Here is a 21423-nt window from a genome sequence, read left to right as displayed (position 1 = left end):
TTTATTGTACCTGCATTTCTGAATGTACTTCACTCCCACCTCTTCACTAATGTCCTTGCTCCCGTCAGACACACAAACTTATGGCCGCTGTTGCATTCAAAGTCTTCAAGCAGTGAAGTAAACACTGCAGTGTATAGTGTGTTTCAGAAATATGGTTGCGTTTTCTATAAAAGAAAGAACCTATATTAATAATATCGTACTAAAAAATTATATTCAAGAAACGATAAATTCAATTTCAGAGAATATGCTTCAAAATGTTTTAAATAATATGCATAAAAGAATTGAAGTCCGCATTATAATGAACGGCAACCATTTTCAGCAACTTGTTTAAAAATTCAGATTAGTTTATTTTGAATTGAGGTGGCTAGAAGCAAAGGAATGCTAGTGACATTTGTAATAACATGAGTTAAGTGCATCCAGTGTAAGCTAAAGTATCTAAAATTTTAGTGGCAAAGGGATAGGCCTATTTTAATCGCATCACACATTAAAATTTAAATAAAAATTTCACCGATTTTACGAAAGCTTAAATATTTAAACTCCATTTTCTCAAAAGTAACTTAAGTGCACTTACAGCCCTTTACTTACGACCCCCTCAATTTAAATGCACTCTCTATATTGTATGATAACATCAATAATTAATATGCTAAATAAAGTAGACATTACATAACGAACATAGCCGCCTGAAAAGTTGAGTTTTTGGAAAAAAAATGTTACTACTCTACTGTATTTTGATAAATTTCGTAAAAGTGATAATCAAACTGAAAATCGTAATATCGTATTTCCCTACAACGTAAATGGATACACTACTTTTCTCTCCTCCTATACCTAGTAAAATGATTTGTTTACATATTGCACTAGTAACATCAAACTCCTGTAATGGAAGGGGGCAACAGTGTTTCCGAGTATAGCCAGGTTAATGTTAAAAATGTTGGTAAAAATAAAGTGATGTCCCTGTATAATATGACTCTAAACACAAAAATCAACTGAAGTCATATCTGGGGAACGTATCGGCCAAGCAACTGGACTTGCTCTCCCCATCCAACGATTCGGAAAATGTACATTTGAATAATTTCGACAATTTAAGCCGAAGTGTTCGGGTGCACCGTGGTGTTGAAAGATCATGTCTCTCCGACATCTTCAAATAGCTTCGAAAGCATTTCCGCAAGAAAAATATCATAAACATGTTCATTCAGTCGCACAGGCATAAGATGAGAAATGTCTGCAATTTCAATATTTGTATACCGATGAATTTTAATACCACGGAATTAAATAAACAGATCTCACAGATGATATATTGTGACATACAACAACAAAGTAACTTCAATTATTATTTCCATGGTAACAAGAACAGCTGAAACATAAATGCAGCCAATGCAGTGATGAGCTTTTCTTTTATATGAAGCATTTCCAGACACTACTTTATTAAGGGAAGGCAGAGGTGAAATTTTCGAACAAAACTGTAGAAAAAATGAAAATTTGGTTTTTTTCATTTTTATTATCTTTATTTTCATATTCCGATGTTAGTTTTTGATTTTGTGCCCTTTAAAAGTATGAAATTAAAACCAAGATAACTCTATTACTATATTATTCCCATAATAAACTAATACTTATCGTTATTTATATACCTTCTCTGAACATATAAATAAAAAGAAATATTGAAAATTTCTTACAACATGGTGCATGGAGCATTTTATATCAAACGATATAAAGTTTTATAAAATTATTAATATATACAGAACTATTGTACTTAGAAAGTTGAAACTTGGTATGTCCATTACTAATAACATACTTAGTATCCATTATCAATTTCAAACAAATCGGATAAATTTTGTGGATTTTGAAATATTCACCTCTGCCTCCCCTTAAGAAAGAATATTCGTTTTAATGTCCTGTATCACATCAGAAAATTAGGAATAGTTATTCTGTTAACTCTGTATATTAATCACATCCTATTTCTTTTCTCTCCTTTTCCTTTTCGTTGTTTTAAATCTTTTCTGTTCCTTTCTCCGAGTATTAGACTCTTTCGCTCACAAGAATTCTCCCTTCTTATGTTTAGCATAGCAGCTCTCAGATGTTATACAGATAGCTTTAGTTACTAGCTAGTACATAATACGCGAGCTTGGTTTGAGAAGGTTCTAACTGACAAAATCGGTGAAATTGAGATTGTGTACTCATAACCTTTCATTCGATCAGATCTTTATAGGTGTAGTCTATGTGAATCGTAGAGGAGAGGAAAATCTGTTTCATAAGAAACTGTAAATATACCAAAAATGTCAGGCAATCTGCAAATATAAACGTAGCCAAAAAAATACTCACAAAGAACAAGTAGAGCTTCATAGAACCTATTATTTTCTGCAGTCTGCTACTCTCCAATAGATCTAATAAGACTGTTAAAGCAGGTGAACCGTCGTAACTCTTATCGGGTAATACAAATGTGAGCAGAAGATATCAAGGATTTTTCAGCAACTGTAAAGCTATTAAATTAGGGCCTACAAGACTGTTCTATTCTCCCAACTAGCTACTGTGAAATTCACAAAAACATACGCCTTATCATGAAATCAAATACAAATTAACACATGAGACAGATGAACAAAAGAAGTTGCTAATATAAATTTTAATGAACACAGAGGAGTATTGAAGCCTGTTCCACAGCATCAATACGTATTTTGAATATCAAACCAAAAATCCAAAATAAGAAGATTGAACTCTCAGATTTGAAAAAGGACACAAAGCAGCTATCCCTTTCATGGCTCAGCAAGACAAGTTAGTACTATCCAACACACTTAGTATAGACTAAATACATTTTTGTTTGAAATAGTGTCACAATCCAATATTATTTTATAGTTGATACCATAATGTTCTTTTTCCAACATAGATTTACGGTGTTTTAATTTTTTTGTCCCTATAATCTGGAGTTGTAACTAACACATTTTTTGAATAGTGATTAAAAAGTTAGTTTTGACAAGGTTCTATGTGCACTTTGCAACTTTCCTGAAGCGTCAAATTTAAAGTGACAAGGTTCTAACTGCATTTTCGCTACCTCAGATTCTACGATTTAAAAAGAAATTTTTTAAAGAGAACTCATTAAAACTACTTTCCATTGATATCTAAGAAGGTACATAAAATTATTTCGAAAAATATTCATAAATAAAAAAGTTATAGCATAATGAAACTTTAAACTCAATTTTCTCAGAATAATGGCTTTTGCAGTTAGAACCTTGTCAAACCAGGCTAGCGAATACCTTCCTACGCTAGTCCGTTCCCATGGCAATCGCGGTGTTACATGAAACCTGAATGTCTTGCAAAATTAAATGTTTGTTTCTCGGATCGGTTTGAATTTGCTGTAATTATACAAGGGAGCACAGACAGAGATGCTAGTGTACGCTAATTGGTATGCTCGCCCAGAGAGTATCGACTATTGTCACGTCCGATTCTCTTACGTAACGCCAGTTGAACTACCCTACATGGTAATTAAGTAGGCCATGAGATAAGTTAGACGTGTTGCAGTAGACAAGGGGAGGGTGTCACTTAATGAACCGGCAATTGTCTGGATACAGGCTCGGCAACGCAATATGCGACATCTGCGGGGAGAATGCAAATTCTTGCTCGGAGTTCATCTTCAATGTCTGACATCGTACCCAAATACACTATACTATTATTATTATTACTAGCCGTACCCGTGCGCTCCGCTGCACCTGTTAGAAATAAATATAAAGTAATTACATAATTAAAATAGGACGTTTGATCCAGGGAACAACTTTTACAACAGCGCAAGATAATCTGCTTCGCTCATTACCCAATTTTTTTGCATTGCATTTATTGCATATATATTTTATGTATTTTAACACGATTCAATTCAGCATAGTTAAAATTTGAATTATAAAATAATGGATTGCTAAGCTAACGTACTATTACTGCATACTAAATCAATACACTCTCGTTGTTCGTTAATTCTCTGAGATTAAAATGAGTGTACATAAATATTATTTTAAGAAATACAGAAAATGAATGTACAAAATAGCTATCAAATTTTTGTGCATAAGAAGCTATTTTAATCTTACCTGTCCTCGATTTACTCAGACGCTACTGTAATAACATTATAGCATTATGTCCATCTAGAGAAACTACACTTTCCAATGGTGAAATAATAATTAATTATACAAATCGGTTAATTTAGCATCTGATATTACTTCATACAAACACAGAAACATTCTCTGTAGGCTATGTTTAATAGCATTCGATTGTTGATGTCCAAGGCCCCTGTTTCGATTGTTGTTGTCCAAGGCCCCTTATAGACGAAATCATTTGTTCTTAATTCATTGCACCGTCTTAGATGGCGTTATTTTAATTTTAAAACTCATTTATCTCATTAAATATCAGTCCTATCAAAATTTTGTAAAGAATAAAACTTATCGGAAATCATTTTTAAAGAAACGTTTGTTATGTAACATTTTTCACAAAAATCAATAATAAGCGAGATATTTCGATTTATTTAATTCAGGCCCCCTTATAACCCCCCTTTTAAATAAAGTATTTTGAATGCCATATAGCCTAAAATCTAAGTTACAACGATCTTAATTTATATTCCAATTTTCATCGAAATCGGTTCAGCCATTATCGCGTGAAAAGGTAACAAACATACAGACAGACATACATACAGACAGACATACATACATACAAACAAAAATTTCAAAAAAGCGATTTTCGGTTTCAGGGTGGTTAATTATATATGTTAGTGCCAATTATTTTTGGAAAATCGAAAATTACCAGAAAATTTTCGGCTACTAATAATATATTAGTATAGATTATTATTATTATTATTATTATTATTATTATTATTATTTAAATAAGTTAAATATCGGGTCGAAATTTCAAATAGGTTTGCCACTTTAGGAAGCTCCGACGAAGTTGAGAAAGAGTTAGATGTTAATAGCTTCTTGTCTACGCGGATGACCTGAATATGTTAGGAGAAAATCCACAAACGATTAGAGAAAACACGGAAATTTTACTTGAAGTAAGTAAAGTCTTAGGTTTGAAAGTAAACCCCGAAAAGACAAACTATATGATTATATCTCGTGACCAGAATATTCTACGAAATAGAAATATAAAAATTGGAGATTTATCCTTCGAAGAGGTGGAAAAATTCAAATATCTTGGAGCAACAGTAACAAATATAGATGACACTCGAGAGAAAATTAAACACAGAATAAATATGGGAAATGCCTGTTATTATTCGGTTGAGAAGCTTTTGTCTTCTAGTCTGCTGTCAAAAAAAATCTGAAAGATAGAATTTATAAAACAGTTATATTACCGGTTGTCCTGTATGGTTGTGAAACTTGGACTCTCACTTTGAGAGAGAAACAGAGATTAAGGGTGTTTGAGAATAAGGTTCTTAGGAAAATATTTGGGGTTAAGAGGGATGAAGTTACAAGAGAATGGAGAAAGTTACACAACACAGAACTCCATGCATTGTATTCTTCACCTGACATAATTAGGAACATTAAATCCAGACGTTTAAGATGGACAGGGAATGTAGCACATATGGGCAAATCCAGAAATGTATGCATATAGAGTGTTAGTTGGGAGACCGGAGGGGAAAATACCTTTGGGGAAACCGAGACGTATATGGTAGGATAATATTAAAATGGATTTGAGGGAGGTGGAATATGATGATAGAGACTGGATTAATCTTGCACAGGATAGGGACCAATGGCGGGCTTATGTGAGGACGGCAATGAACCTGCGGGTTCCTTAAAAACCATTTGTAAGTAAGATTATTATTATTATTATTATTATTATTATTATTATTATTATTATTATTATTATTATTATTCTGCAATTGATTTACTCAAGTCTCGTAAGTGGGACAGTGAAAACGAGGTGAGACGAGTGACCTTTAGGCTAGGAGCTCATATAAAGGTTAAGAAGATTAAAGTAAGGTCGCGATAATCATCGTGTACTTTTAATTGATAATTCAGCCTCTTTCCCTCTTTCATTCATTCCTAGGACTGTTGCATAATAAATTTTCATATCAAACGTTTACGAAGGAGAGAAATAAAAAGGCAAATGATTACGAAGAAAAATAAGACGAACGAGAGAAGAAATAGAAGCTAGAATAAGACATGGAGGAAAATAATGATGATTAAGAGGAAGAAAGGGTGAGGAACAGGAGAATAAGAAGAGAGGGAGGGGAAAAAGGGAGAAATAGGAATAGAAATTTGAGAATGAGGACTCAAAGGAGAATAAAAGCGAAAGGTGATGAGAGGAGAAAGTGAAGACGACAGAGGAAATGAAAAGAAATAAATTATAAAAATAAAATTTAGTTTTCTTTACGTTTATCGCCTTCTATGCTGATGAAGAATGAAGGCTTGCAGAATTGCTGCCGTGCCATACTCGATAGTGACTAGATGTCATTTATCATTTCCGTTTAACGCTGCGTACATGGGCTTCGAGATAACGGTGGAATGGCATAGCCATAACAATTTAGGTTAGAAATTCAGTGACTTACATATTATAGTGTACTTTACGATAGTGTTTACACCCTTCCATAACAATAAAGTTGTATTATACCGCTAAGTGCTGATAAGACGTAACGCACAATAACACTACATATACGTAGGTACCATATTTACTAGTTTGTTAGATCCCTCGCATATAAGACCTCCTCTGCCTTAAGAGCAAATTTAAAAAGGAAAAAAATGGATGTTATGTTTGCATATTAGACACCTTCGATATATGTACAATACAAGGCTCTAGGTTATGAAATCCTGCCTAAGATTTTTGCAAATTATTGTGCATTATCAATCACAGATGCACACGGAAAGATTGCAAGGTACAGATCTCGTATTATATCTCTGCCTCTGTGCAACGTCACAGTTCGCAGTTACGAGGAAGAGAGATAGCAAAAGGTTGTACTAATCTGTGAGAAATAGTAGGACTAAACTCTCACCTAACACTCAAGCAAGCAGTGACTAGAGCATTGGAGTGAAGGCAACCAGATATCTTTTGGGTGGTATGCATAAAGTTGAAGTAAATGCGGTTGCTAAAGTTTTCGTAATATATACTACGGTCTTTATGTATAAAACCCATACTGAAGTCTTTCCTGCGTAGCAGAAAGTTGATCTGGAAGGCCGTTTTTGTTTATGCTAGAATTCGTAGTATAAACCGGTATTTATATGCATAACAGGAAGTATATCCTTCTACTTCTAAGTGTAAACTAAGAAAAATCGTAGTCTGCAGTGTTTGAGACTTTGTTAGCTCAACATAAGCATTTGTATGGTTTAATATGACAGAATTTATGCAAATTCGCGCTAGAAAATCCTACAATAACTGGAATTTTATTTGTCCGTTATTTTTGTTGTTATTTAAAATAATATATTTTTAGCAAAATGATTCTTCGACACCTAAGAATGAAAACCTCGTATGTCTAATTTTCTAAATTTTACAGGAGAGCAAAAAATCGACATACAAGGTTTTCACATTTAAATAGATGGATCGTAAGTCGGGAATTCTATATGATTTCGACATACAAGGTTTTCACATTCAAATAGATGGCTCGTAAGTCGGATTTTCTATAATGACTAGAGATACGCGCTTTTCATTTTAAAATTAAAGCATAAAGAGATACTTGGTTTTCAATTTTTCTCTTATTTCATGAAAAAAATTAAAAATGAAAATTTTGCAATTGTACAACATAAGAGCACGGGCTTTCCTATAAATTTGAGTGAAAATCGCATTTTCGAAAAAAAGTCGACTTACGAGGTTTTCATTCTTAGGTGTCGCTATGATGTATTTATAATACATTTAATTTACGTGAAAAAACTCCGTGTGCGTACAATATTTTAGGTTACATGTAAATTTAATGACTAACATTTTGGGCCCGTCTGATTTATGTCTGATTTTTACTTTACTTGTTATTTATTTTCTTCATAATTCGCTTTTCGTCCTTTTTTTCCCGCTGCAAACTTCCACCTCAACTTTCATAGCCTGGCTGGCTTTTTCTTCATCATTTCTTGCGGCGGAGTTTTGACTTGTTTAATAATTCTGGGTATTTGTCTAGTAAATTAACAAACAGCAGTTGTTCTCATGCTCTCTCTTCTACACTTCCCATCGCATCGTAATTGTCCTTTTTAGTGTCATACTAACCAGATTTTGAGGACAACAATCAATTTTTCCCACAAAGAAATTAACATTAATACACGGAAGGCGAAAACTAACGAATCTTAGCGGATAAACCCGAAGTACTGTCGATAATCGATATGATCGAATAGTCTTGATAGTTTGTACTACCGCCGTGTAGTACATACTTCGTAGTAGTAGTAGTATCAGTTTTATGCATACAAAACGAAGTAAATACTTCTAGTTTAAGTATCTTCTACAGTCGAAGCAAAAGGTAATGCTAAACGTTATGCATACCATTCTTTGTTTTGCTTTTTAGCGCTCTGATGCCCTCGATCAAAATAAGCCACTTCAAACTCAACTCATTCACGGGCAGAGATACAATAAAACATCTGTAAAACCCGCTTCTGAAAGCATTCTGTCCCGTTATCTCGTTAGTCCTCCATTTGTCTCCACGTTGACAAAGAGAAACAACATGTCTCTTCCTACTTTTATCCTCAAACTACGTACCTACCGTACGTTAGTTCTTTCATTGACACAGACAAATTCTTTTTCGTCTTCTACTGATGGTATCGGTTTTCGTATACCGTACTTCCGAAGTCAGTCATTCAGAGAAAGCAATCTATATCAGGTGTGAATGTTGACATATTTAGATAGATAGATAATTATTTGTCATCAACATTTATATATTAGTTATGGTGTACCACAACTTATGTATACGGGTTTCACCATAACTTTCTATTACATATACCTACAATTAGCATGCAATCCTGACGGCTTGTTAAACTAATAACTCATCTACTATCGCTATTAACTTAACTCCAAACAGTCAATTTCTTCTTATTGATCTTAACTGTCCACCATCTGTTCGTTCCACACTTACGTTCCTTTCAGCATTCTAATCTTGCTAACTAAATTTGTACATAATTCCGTCTTTCTACATTACTGGCGAAGTGCATCAACATCGGTTAAAAACGCAGTAATCATAGATTACGAAACGACGGTTAAACAGTAACTGTGGTTAAAATGTAATTTCTGTGCACCATTCATAATCACCGATTACTTAAACATAGTTAGCTGACACTTCATTTAACCAGAGCAAAGTCTATGATGGTACACTGTTTCTACAAAATGACTAAAGGAAAGCATCCATACCACAGCAAAGATAATAGTCAACATCTAAAAACGACTGCGCTCACTCCGTTCTACATCGAAGTGAACATGTCCTACATTTTCGCGTTGCATTTGTTTGCCTTTGGGCGCTGTTATATTTGCGAGTTGCATTTCTTTGTTTTTCATTGCTGTTAGGTTAAAATCGTACAAAATAGAAAATTGAATTCAAAAATGATTATATCCCAATGTGAGGTTAAGTATCGATAGACTTACTTAATAGATTTAAATATATTATATAATAAAGAAGGAATATCCATAAAGGAAAAGGATGCAGAAGATTAGTAGAAATGTGTGTACGACCCAAGATCCCATTTACATCAGGTTACTGTTCATTATCCTAAGATCCATCCATAACCTCTCTTTGTTCAGCCAGTGACAGAGAAAGAGATATTCAAGTATCCCCTCTTAAAATACAGAAAATAACAGTTGCATAGAATATTAACATAAGGAGCTGATCAACAGAAGAAATATGACTGTTTTTGAGTTATTGCAAGTGAGCCATTTGTAGATTTTGATAAACAAACTCCCTCCTGAAATTTTCTGTCACCTAATTCCTCGTAAAGATTCTCTCTTTCCACCAAAGAAACTTCACGCCCACGCTCTATCCAAGTAATTCAAGTACTGTACAATAATAATCATCTTCGAAGTAAATATCTGTGGCCCTGGCCGCCATTTTGCTTTACTTGCTCTACTAATCACTGGTTATCTCCTTTAACCGCTCGAAAATGGCCGGTTATAGATTACTGTGGTTAACCTCCTATTTAAGTCGTAACCGAGGTCGATCCACTGTAAAAATGCTTAACCAGAGGTTAGATGACAATTTTAACTGGTGCTTACACTAACCGACGTTGATGCACGTGGGCATACATCTAACTCGTAACACTTCACCCGGTTATACTCATTGGGATCTTTTTTCTACCTAATACACGTCATTATAATCTTATTAAATCTTGACATGAGTATCTAGTTCACTTTAGTTTGATAATTTATTTCTTAACCACAATTAACACTCAGAAAAAACCATAGAAAATGGTAAATATTATCACTAATATCATCTTTTATAACTTCACTACATCACTTTCGAAGATTTACTTCTTTACAGTAAACTTCAATCGATAACTATATTTATTAACTAGCCACTTTTTAATTTCCAAACTTTTTTTTTTTTTTCAATTTTATAACTTCCTACCTGATCTCTATATCTATGATCCACTAAACACCTTTTCATCACACTAAAACACGATTTACGACATTAAGTCACCAAACTTCCTGTTGTAATTTCATTCAAACCTTTTATTTATTTTTTACCGTTCATGCACCAACAGGTGTGAATGTGAAAGTGAACAGCAGGGGAGCAAGTTACTCTGTGTCATTGGATTTGAATATGTTTGACTTCAGGGAGAAAATGTATTGACATTTTCAAATAAATTTCTACGGGGTGATTCACGAGGATTTACCGTCCCTTACGGAGCTTATTTCCTAAGACGTTCTGGACAAAAAATGTGATATAAACTTTTGTCCTAATCTCAATATTTTCAGAGTTAAATTAATTTGAAGTTATGAATAAAATATCTTTTTCTTTAGTTTTACGGATAAAAAAATACACTCAGGGACAAAAAAAAACTGGACACTTTAATATTTGCTGGTATTTTGCAAAACATTATCTTATCATACAATATTATGGTAGCCATCTGTTGTTATGGAGACGTGTATACATTGTTGATTGTTTTTGTTTTATAAACAAGCCATTACAACCAAATATTCCAATTTTGCTTTCGGATTCTCAGCTATAACAATTTTGTCTCAACCATTTTGTGCTTCATTATCGTTATCATTCGTTAATTCTTTATTTTTACATTTTCTGAGTTTAAGTGGGGTTGTAACATTTGTCTTAAAACAAGATGCGACCTGAAGATGTGGTTCGAGCTGTAGCCCTTTACGATGATGGACGCAGTGTACGTTACATTGCAAATGTTATGAATATGGTTAGAAGCACAACCCATGATGCCATAAAACGGTATAGAGAGACCAGGTTCGGGTCGTCCAAGAGCTACAAATCCAAATGAAGACAGGTATATGGTGTTGAGAGTTCTTAGGGAGCGCAACCTGCCAGCTACGAGTGTAGCCCGGCAATTTGTTAACATGCATGGACGCCCAATTTCGGCCAAAACAGTTAGAAGGAGGTTGAAAGCAAGTGGACTGATATCAAGTAGACCTGCAACTGGTCCCAGACTTCTCAGGATGCATCGAGTTGAACGACGGCGTTTTGCAAATGATCACAGGGATTGCAGAAATGGACAGTGGAGCTGTGTTCTGTTCACCGATGAGTCCCGTTTCAATCTGTGCTCTCCTGATGGACGTGAAAGAGTTTGGAGAAGGAGGGGAGAACGATTTTCACAGTGTTGCATTTCCGAAAATGTGCCGTATGGAGGTGGTGGAGTGATGGTTTGGGCAGGAGTGTGTACGGATGCTCGTACAGAGTTGGTTTTTGTTGAAAATGGAAGACTGACAGCTGATAGGTATATAAATGAATGTTTGGCTGATCATGTTGTGCCATTTGGTCAATTTGTAGGCGATAATTTTGTTTTAATGCATGATAATGCACGGCCGCATATTGCCCATGCGGTCGGAGATTATCTCCAAGAAGTGGGAATCCATGTTCTTCCATGGCCAGTAAGGAGTCATGAACCCAATTGAACAAGTGTGGGGCATGCTAGGACGGCGTGTTAAGAATAGATGACCGAGACCAGAATCGTTACAAGAGTTGAGGCGAGCACTTGGCGAAGAATGGGAACTTATTCCTCAAGAAGACATTACTAACCAAATTGAGAGCATGCCAAGACGTATGGATGCAGTTATTCAAGCCAGAGGTGGTAATACCCGTTACTAAAAAGAGTTTTTAATGTTTAAGGCACCATAAAAGAAAAAACAGTTAGACCAAACGATGCCATAGTTATACGCCCTTTGTAATTTTTTGTAAATTTTCTCATCAGAGATTTTTTTTTCAAATGTTGTCGTATAAGGTGCTAAATGAAACATTATTTTGTTTAAATGGGTTTTGTTTCATTTTGAAATAATTGGTAACAAAATACAAGCAAATATAGAACTGTCCGGTTTTTTTTTTGGTCCCTGAGTGTATTACAAATAAAGAATGAACTATTCACGAGTGCCATTTCTTTAATTGGCTAGTGTTCTGAAGCTAAATGTGTGTTGTTAATTACATTGTACAAATTTTATTTTTCAATTTTTAACTAAAAATGACATCATTCTTACGCACTTATCATAAAAATTGTTACAAATCATAGGACTTTAGGAACTTGATTCTTTACAGTTTAATTATGCATCCTAATGTACAGTATTAAATAATTTACAAGGATGGGGTGATTTGTAACAGTTATGATAAATGCGTAAGAAAATATAATTTTATAGTTAAAAATCGAAAGAAAAAAATTGTACGAAGCAACTATGGAATTCGCAACATATTTTTAGCTTCAGAATACTAGCTAATTAAAGAAATGATACTCCTGAATAGTTCATTCTTTATCTGTACTATTCTTTTACCCTAAAAACTCAAGAATAATTGTATTTTACAAACAACTTCAAATTAGTGTAGCTCTGAAAATATTGAGATTAGGACAAATGTTTATATTACAGTTTTTGGCTCAAAATGTCTTTGTAAGTAGGTTCCTAAGGGACGGTAAATCCTCTTGAATCACCCTGTATATTTAGACCTACTATTATCTAACTTTAAAAACTTTAGCCTATTTCCATATTCTATTTTACTTATGCCCATATAAAACTCCCCATACTTTTTTGCATTGAAAAAGAGAAAAGAGAGATCTAATATGGAAGTAAATACATTATTTGGCGCTGATTTGACGGAAAATCAACGACCAAGCAGGCAGGCAAAGAGACATTCATATATATATTGATGTACCGAAGTACATATGATATTTCCATGCAGATATTCTGCGTCATCAGCATCAGCATCAGCACGTAGAGCTGAAAACCCGGGTTCAAATCCCGGCGCCGGAGAGAATTTTTCTCCGCTCCATCACTCTTTCATAAAGAGACATTCAATTAGGCAATCATCCAATCAGACAGAAACTCAATTAACGAATTAGGCAGTGAGAAATCAACTATCCTATTTACCAGTAGAGTGAGTTGAGTATTTAGAGAAGGTCCTATGATCTTAAGTCTGCCAGGTTAAATAAAAACTATTATTATTATTACTATTATTATTATTATTATTATTATTATTATTATTATTATTATTATTATTATTATTATAAGCCTACAGTATGTTACAGAATGTTATTGTGTGCCAGTTCTTGATAAGGAGGCTACGCCTAATTCTTGTAATCATGAACAGATAATTTCTACAATATTATACCACAGTCTACTATATACAGTCACGAAGCTTGAGGTGATTTTTTGCAAATCTCGTGATAAAGCGCTCCAAGCGGTTAGCAACTAGAAACAATAGACTGTCCACGGTCGACTTTGGACTGAATCGTATTTCCATCGAGTGCTAGCTCGTTGCGTATTTCACATTGATGCTTGTGAAATGTTCGTTATTGGTTGTAATGAAAATGTTAATGGCTAAAATACAATAATTGGAATAATAATATTTTACTTGAAACGTAGAAAAATTAAGTTTGTTTTAATGAAAAAATAAAGATCACGTTTTATTTTCAATTCTGATGGGATTATTATTGCTTAGACCTACTTTTTTTTTTCAAATGATATGTTTTTAATTATAGCTGTTAATTTTGTTGTTATTTTTATTTGTTACTTTACTACAGACGTAGAAAAAGTCTGTTACAATAAAATTTATTAATCACGTTTTATTTCCAATTCTGGTGTGATTATTATTGCTTAACCTCATCCCACTTTAACTACGTAAGTCTACACTACAAGTACCGGTACACGTAAGTTAATCCATTAATTCATATTTCCATTATTATTGTTGTAAAGGGAAATGCAAATTAATATTTATTGGTTTCATAGTTAATTATCGCTATAATCTTGAATGAGTGAAGCGATTATAGTACATTTCACTTCGTTTTGCACAAACAAAAATAATATTAACATTACTAACCTATTTCTTGCAGGTATCTTCGAGTTTATGGTGGAATTTAATATACTTCATTAAAATAATAAATTAACTTTATGTATTTAATATTTCAAAAATGGAAGGAAAGTGTTAATTTTTCCAAAAGAACACAACGAAAGTGTAACATATTTTGTCGGCTGCTAGGAGAGAGATCTGCGATGATGAGGCGATAGTAGCGATCCTAGTGGTGGGCAACTATCCATGTTTGCATTTTTACTACATATTGATTAAAATACAGGAATTAAGTTTAATATTTCGTTAAGCCTTTCTACGATAAAAAAAGTTACTTGTGAATGATTTGGAAGTCTATATTACACCCATACCACATATCTCTCATTGTTAGCTATTTTTACACGGCCTCCTTGTATAAATATATGAATCACTGAACTAAAGAAGCATCAAAACACATTACCTATTCACTTATTAATAATTATACATCATCGTTATTTTTGGAAGGCTATGTAAAGAGACAACATCTCGGATGGCTAGATAGTTTCAGAAAATTCTGCGATACACCTAACCTCTTAAAATGTAAAAAGAAATGAGCATGGATCCGCTAACAAAATACATATAGTTTGCGCAATCTATTTAACTAGTGGCTTGTGCAGCAATTGCTGCAAACTAAGTCCATAAAAAGTTCAAATAAAAATTGTTCAGATTTATTTTCAATGAAGAATACCAGACATTTTGATAGTTATTTGCTTCCATAATAGTGAAACATACTCCCTCTGAATGTTTTTTTATGCCAAACACTTTTCCTTGAACCTATCCGTCTTCAGTTCTTGAGTTTCAATGCGAAATCGCTAGTAACAATGTCAGGGTGATCAGTGGGTTTTTCATGTGGGAGTAATGCAGTAGCTATTTCGTGTCATTGCGGATTGTATGTGAAAGTTAAGAAAATGTAAGGTTTGTCATGCTTTGAACAAAAGACTTAGCATCTTGGTATAGCTGCTGCATGTTTCGTGAACTACCCTGAAATGTAGAGGGCAGAATCACTTTTTCCCACTAAGAGATCTTGCTGAGGTTATCAAGAGACTGACTACAAAATCTTGTAGGTCTCTTATTTTATCAATAAGTAATACCTTTTGGTCTTTTCTTATGAATTGTAATTTTTTGCGCTTCTTCCAGACAATACTGATCTATCAAATACTGCTGGATTAATTTGTGTAACAATGAATGTTATTTCTTCAGAGTTGTAGAATCTTATATGCGCCCTAAATAAAATTGTCCATCGTAAATTGTTAGCAGTTTCAGTGTTTCATTTGTTGCTGGTTGCGGGAAATAAACTTACTCATCATGGTAGCAAGAAGTGAAATGCCATGCTATTTTCCCTACAACAAATTGTGCTTGGCAGCGATCACAAATCTAATCAATTAAACCAAAGAAATATGAAATAAATTTTGATGTAGTTTAAAGACGCAGCTAAAATAGGAAGCATGACTCAATTACTACCAAGGAAAGTTAGAGAATCAGACATATAAATATCTATATCACACTGCCATTACATATAGAACCCACACCACTTGATTAATAATTGTAAAAGTATTTCACTTTTAATAACAATATTGTTACCTTACTTAAGTTTTATAGTTTTCAGTAACATAAGTTTATATAGGCCAATAGCCGTTACTCAGTAAATTATAGAAATGAGAAGATCTAATATAAAATATTCTTTCTCTGCTTCTACTTACATAAAGCCTCAAAACGTTTCACTTTCATATATCAGTATAGCATTATGTGTTGCATTAACTATAGCAGGGTAATAATATTTCATTTTAATGGTAATAATATCATCAAACATTCTTAAGTTTTGTAGTTCTTAATATCCAAAACACAGCTGTACTCGGAAAACTACAGACCAGAGAATCAGACCTGTAAATTATTTTTATACGTTATCAAAAAATTACACAAATGGAGATCGACATATTGGCATTAGGATGGGAAAGAATCTGAGCCGTCTGAACTTTATGTCAGCAATCCTGTAGGTCATGGCCTTCGTGTAATAGCCTATTGTTTATTGTAGTGTGTGTTTTGTTTTATTCTGAAATGCAACATGGCCGACTTCATGCTCGCTTCGCTTAAGGAAGCGAACATCAAGTCGGCCGTGAATGCAATTAATTAGTTCTCAAAACTGACGAAAGATGGATTTTGGAAAAAAGGAAAATGATGTAGGAAAATTGACATTTCACTGAAAACTACCATTTTTTCCGAAAAAACTTTCGGTTCCAAGCTTCAAAATGAGGGGTCATTTATTAAAATCCGTTCAGCCGTTTTCCCGTAATTTCCATTACCAGTTCAAATTATATATACATAGATGTTGTATCATAAACATGACGTGGGCCATTAATGAACAAAAATGAAATTCAACTAACGAATGCATTGCGAATGGAATCGACGCAACTCCCATAAAGGGCAATGTTGCTATTTGTGTTACAATTTTTCTCGAGTGATACGCAGAAAAAGCTTCCACGTCAGAAGAGGAACTAGCTTTTTGTGCCCGTTTAATGTTGGTGGTTGAATTCATATGTTTTAAAAGAAATTAAATCTAGTTCTATTTTTATTTATTTTTGATTTGCTGCTGAATTATCTGTTAAACGAGTCTCTACCATGTCAACAAATCATAACATTCGCTCGTGGTTTTGCTCTATTTGGTACAAAGGAAAACGCTTGTGTATTACTTTGTGTATAGCGGTGGAATCCCATATATTTTCATTTGTGATGTTTGTACTACATTAATCGTTTTCAAATGTTTGCAGTATTTATTTTTACGATACTTGAATCACTACATTATTATTTTGAAATAAAAGTTTGTACTTTTTATTGCAATCGTTTGTACTGTCTGCAATTTATATTCATGTGTATATGTTTGTTTGTCATCCATTTAATTTTCATATATATTTTCTAAAAACATCAGTCGATAATCAGGGTTGGGACTTTACGTATAAAAAAGGTTATTTACATTACAGTAAAATACGCGCAAATAATGCGTAATTAACTTAATAAATGTAAAATACGTAGAAAACCTCAAAATTTTTATTTTTACTCTTTCTTTGTTCAGTTTGTGATGAAAATTTACCTAGCTTATAACTCGAAGATACCAATTAATGTTAAAAAATGGAGACCTTAAAAAGATATTATAGTACATACTGAATGAAGTGAAAGATTTCTACACAGAACTGTAACATGGTCTACGATCAACAAAGACAGTAATGCGAGTGGAAGCGAAGATTGTAAAAATAAGTTCATTAATGTTCTGACATACAAAAATCTATTCAGCCATGCTCCCCAACTCTTTGATGATTAGTCATTTACCACATTATGTTCAAATCATATTAATTACCTTAAACTCTTATACTACAGAAAGGTCTTTATCACTATAATCGTTTATTTTTAAAAACCCACAAGTAACAAAAATAAAACTTTCGGAATATCAATAAAAACTGCTTAGTATAATTAATTTTATTGTAATTGTCAAAATGTATTCAATAAGTGATATTAGTTGCTAAATGTTAGGTTTGTTGACTATTATTTGCGTTTTATAATATATTTAAAGTCCCCCCAAAAAATAAATTAGGGTGTTGTGGGGTTTTTCGAACAAGCAAACTGGAAATAAGCAAAGCATTGTTATTTTTCTAAGTATCAGAGTGAATGAAAGTAAGTGTGAACGAATGTTATAATCTATGTATGTGAAAACTACAGTATAAAATCACAATATTTTTTTTTCTGCTGCAACAGACATTTTTCTTATCAGGACTTAAAAGGAATGAAGTCATTTATGATTAGATTGTCAAAACCAATAAATGTTAGTTTATTACTCCATGTATAAAACAGTTTTCTACATTACGTATTTTACATGTAAATTACACGTAAAATACGTACAGGTAATTTACTTTTCCAACCCTGTCGATAATACATTAATTAATCCTGAATTAAATTATGCAGATTAGAAATAGAAAGTCCTGCAATACCAAAACACACACACACACACATACACACATACGTATACTATATAAGGAGAGAGAGAGAGCGAGAGAGAGAGAGAGAGAGAGAGGAGAGGGCTATTTTCACACAAATACACTTTTCTTTCTACGAAAAAGTTGATTTATATATTCTACGAAGCCATAACATGGCAGCCAACAGAAAATCAATGGATCTTTATTCGGAATTTAAGATACAATGGTTATTTAGCGCAAATAAAACATAAATACTTGATGATATTTTATTTTACGTATTACAAACTGACGAAAGAAATTATACATTCATATCTAACGAAAAATGTTTCCCTGAGAGAAGTTACAGTGACTGTAGTAAAAAAAATTCACTGCGAGACCAAAATTTAAAATAAAAATGAAGACTGATGTGTAAATTCAGGAAACTAGCTGCCTAAATGGCACCACTGACAAGTGTTTCGAAAATGTCATTCTAATTAAAAAATATTAAATAAAATTCAAGGATTCTTTTTTACATGAAAGGTAAATGTTCCGGGAATGTATTTCTATAAAGGAATGTAGAAAATAAAAACTGTATTGTTCAATAAAGATTATAAATGCTAAAGTGGTGCGATATAGGCAACCTTACCCTAACTTCCACCCTGTACGTATTTTTTAAACTCCGACTATTTACGAAGCACTTAGGGCCGATTGTATAAACCATTTAATCTTAGATCAGAGGTTAAATTGATCCTTGTTTCAGCTGAACTTGGAATTTTGTGTTGTATAAAGTCTAATCTGAGATTAATTTGTCTCAAATTAAAGTCAATTTTGACTGAAGAAATTTCTCCGATTAAGTTAGATGATCCAAGTTCAGTTATTTCTTTTCTGTTTGAAATATACGAGGACAGATTGTGCAAATAAAATATCCATTATTATTAATATTAATAGATATGTTAGGTACATTTATATATATTTCTTTCAATTTCTTGCCTTAATACACAAACATTCTTATATTTTATAAGGCTCTATCGTGTTCAGCAGTATCAAATAACATAACCTATAATTATATTATGTTTATAACAAGCAATGGATATGATAGGTACATTCATAATGTTCAATTAACTGTATTACTAAACGAAAATTAGCGTTTTATAAAGTTTTATTATGTTTAGCAGCATCAAACACCATAACATGATAACAACTTGGAGAACAGTCAACCTTTTTCTTATTGTCCGCCATTATTTACATTGCACAAAAAACCAATGTCTCCAACAGAGTGTAATACGGAAAGTCGCCAAAAAGTAGTTGTAAAGTCGCTAGATTTCTCATTATCAACAAAGAAAGATTAAATTTTGTCACTAAGGGGTGCTAAAAAGGTCACTAAATCCCTATTTAAGCAATATAAAAGTTAAAAGAAATTGTTGTTGAAAAAGAGTTAAAGTCGCTAGATTGGCGACACTGAACAAACCTGTATAACATGGTCCGCGCATCACATACTTTACCTGTTTATGCGATGTTGCCAAATCCTTTTCACGTGAACTTAGATTGCATTTGAACCAAGGTAATTTGATCGCAGAAAAGTTTTATACAATAGAAGAAGTGTCTGAACTCGGTTCACTTTTCGATCTTCGATCAAAGTTGATCTTTAGTCAGGGAGTTTTATACAATTGGGCCTTAACATCTCGCGTAAACTGGCGTCCTGTGGAACACAGTTTGGGAACCGCAATTCTGTAAAGTAACATGCGAAACACGAATGGTTAAAACAGGGCTTAGGTCTGAGAGTGCAGATTCTGATATGGCCGTTCCACGTGGGAATAGGGTTGCTATGGGAACAGTCGTGCAATTTACAGCTGGACCGTAATTGCGTGCATCATTAAGTCCGGAGAGGATCTGTTGCCCCCGCAGTGCGCAAGCGCCGATGCGACGAGGAAGACGAGTGGAATAGCCATGGCGGCAATTTTGTTTAGTCGTGCCAAAGCCTGTGTCTCCGTCGCGTGCGAGCGTGTCCCGAGGTCATGGCTTCGATACTCAGCTGATACATTCCTGGAACTATCAATTACAGCGAAACAATACAGGTACGAGTCTGTACTAGATTATTTATTCTTGTCTTAGGCATTTATAATTATGATAATTTTTCTCCTTTTTATCTGGAGTGACCTTATTTCTAAGCAAAAATGCAAATCATCCGAGTTAAATTCCCAAAAAGAAAAATTAAATTTGTATCGGTTTCTTAGGGTCGTATTCATTGACGAGACTTCGGACCAAAGTTGACTTTGGAAAGTACAAAGTCACCATTTTCCTATTCACAGTCGACACATTGAGGAAAGTTAACTTCAATCGTAACTTTGCTTTGAAGTCGCCGAAAATCTAAACTTTGACTTTGACTTTCGTTCGTGACTGGTAATAAAATATACAATTAATTAAATATCTGCATGATTCTTTTACTGGAATGTTTTAAAGACCTACATCAACAACATAATCTAGGACCGTTTACCTATTCCTTCAAGAATTTTTTTTTCTTAATCGTTATCTTCAATATTAAATTTTGTAAAATGTTTCATTGAAAATATTTCCCGAAGGAATAGGTACAAGATCCTAGACTATGTTGTTTCTTACCTACCTTACCTTACCTATGGCTTTTAAGGAACCCGGAGGTTCATTGCCGCCCTCACATAAGCCCGCCATTGGTCCCTATCCTGAGCAAGATTAATCCATTCTCTATCATCATATCCCACCTCCCTCAAATCCATTTTAATAGTATCTTCCCATCCACGTCTCGGTCTCCCCAAGGTATTTTTCCCTCCAGCCTCCCAACTAACATTCTATATGAATTTCTGGGTTCGCCCATACGTGCTACATGTACTGCCCATCTGAAACATTTGGATTAAATGTTCCTAATTATGTCAGGTGAAGAATACAATGCGTGCAGTTCCGTGTTGTGTAACTTTCTCCATTCTCCTCTAACTTCATCCCTCTTAGCCCTAAATATTTTCCTAAGCACCTTATTCTCAAACACCCTTAATCTCTGTTCCTCTCTCAGAGTGAGAGGCCAAGTTTTACAACCATACAGAACAACCGGTAATA

At 33.6% G+C, this 21423-nt stretch overlaps 1 protein-coding gene across 2 annotated transcripts in view; it reads left to right on the top strand.

Moving 5' to 3' along the window:
• LOC138702968 (sodium- and chloride-dependent GABA transporter 1-like) overlaps positions 1 to 21423 on the top strand; it is a 135939-nt gene that overhangs the window by 9333 nt on the left and 105183 nt on the right. The window contains exon 1 of one of the 2 annotated variants that reach the window (XM_069830407.1): positions 20282 to 20414. The exons of the other annotated variant lie outside the window; for it this stretch is intronic. The gene's annotated coding sequence lies outside the window, so the exon portion shown is untranslated. Of the gene's footprint in view, positions 1 to 20281; positions 20415 to 21423 lie in introns of those variants that run through there. 2 annotated transcript variants of the gene reach the window in all.

Source organism: Periplaneta americana, chromosome 7 (assembly GCF_040183065.1).
Source record: "Periplaneta americana isolate PAMFEO1 chromosome 7, P.americana_PAMFEO1_priV1, whole genome shotgun sequence".
NCBI classification, from domain to species: Eukaryota; Metazoa; Arthropoda; class Insecta; order Blattodea; family Blattidae; genus Periplaneta; species Periplaneta americana.
The sequence above is the reverse complement of the archived record's forward strand: the minus strand, read 5'-3'. Positions and strand labels throughout refer to the sequence as shown.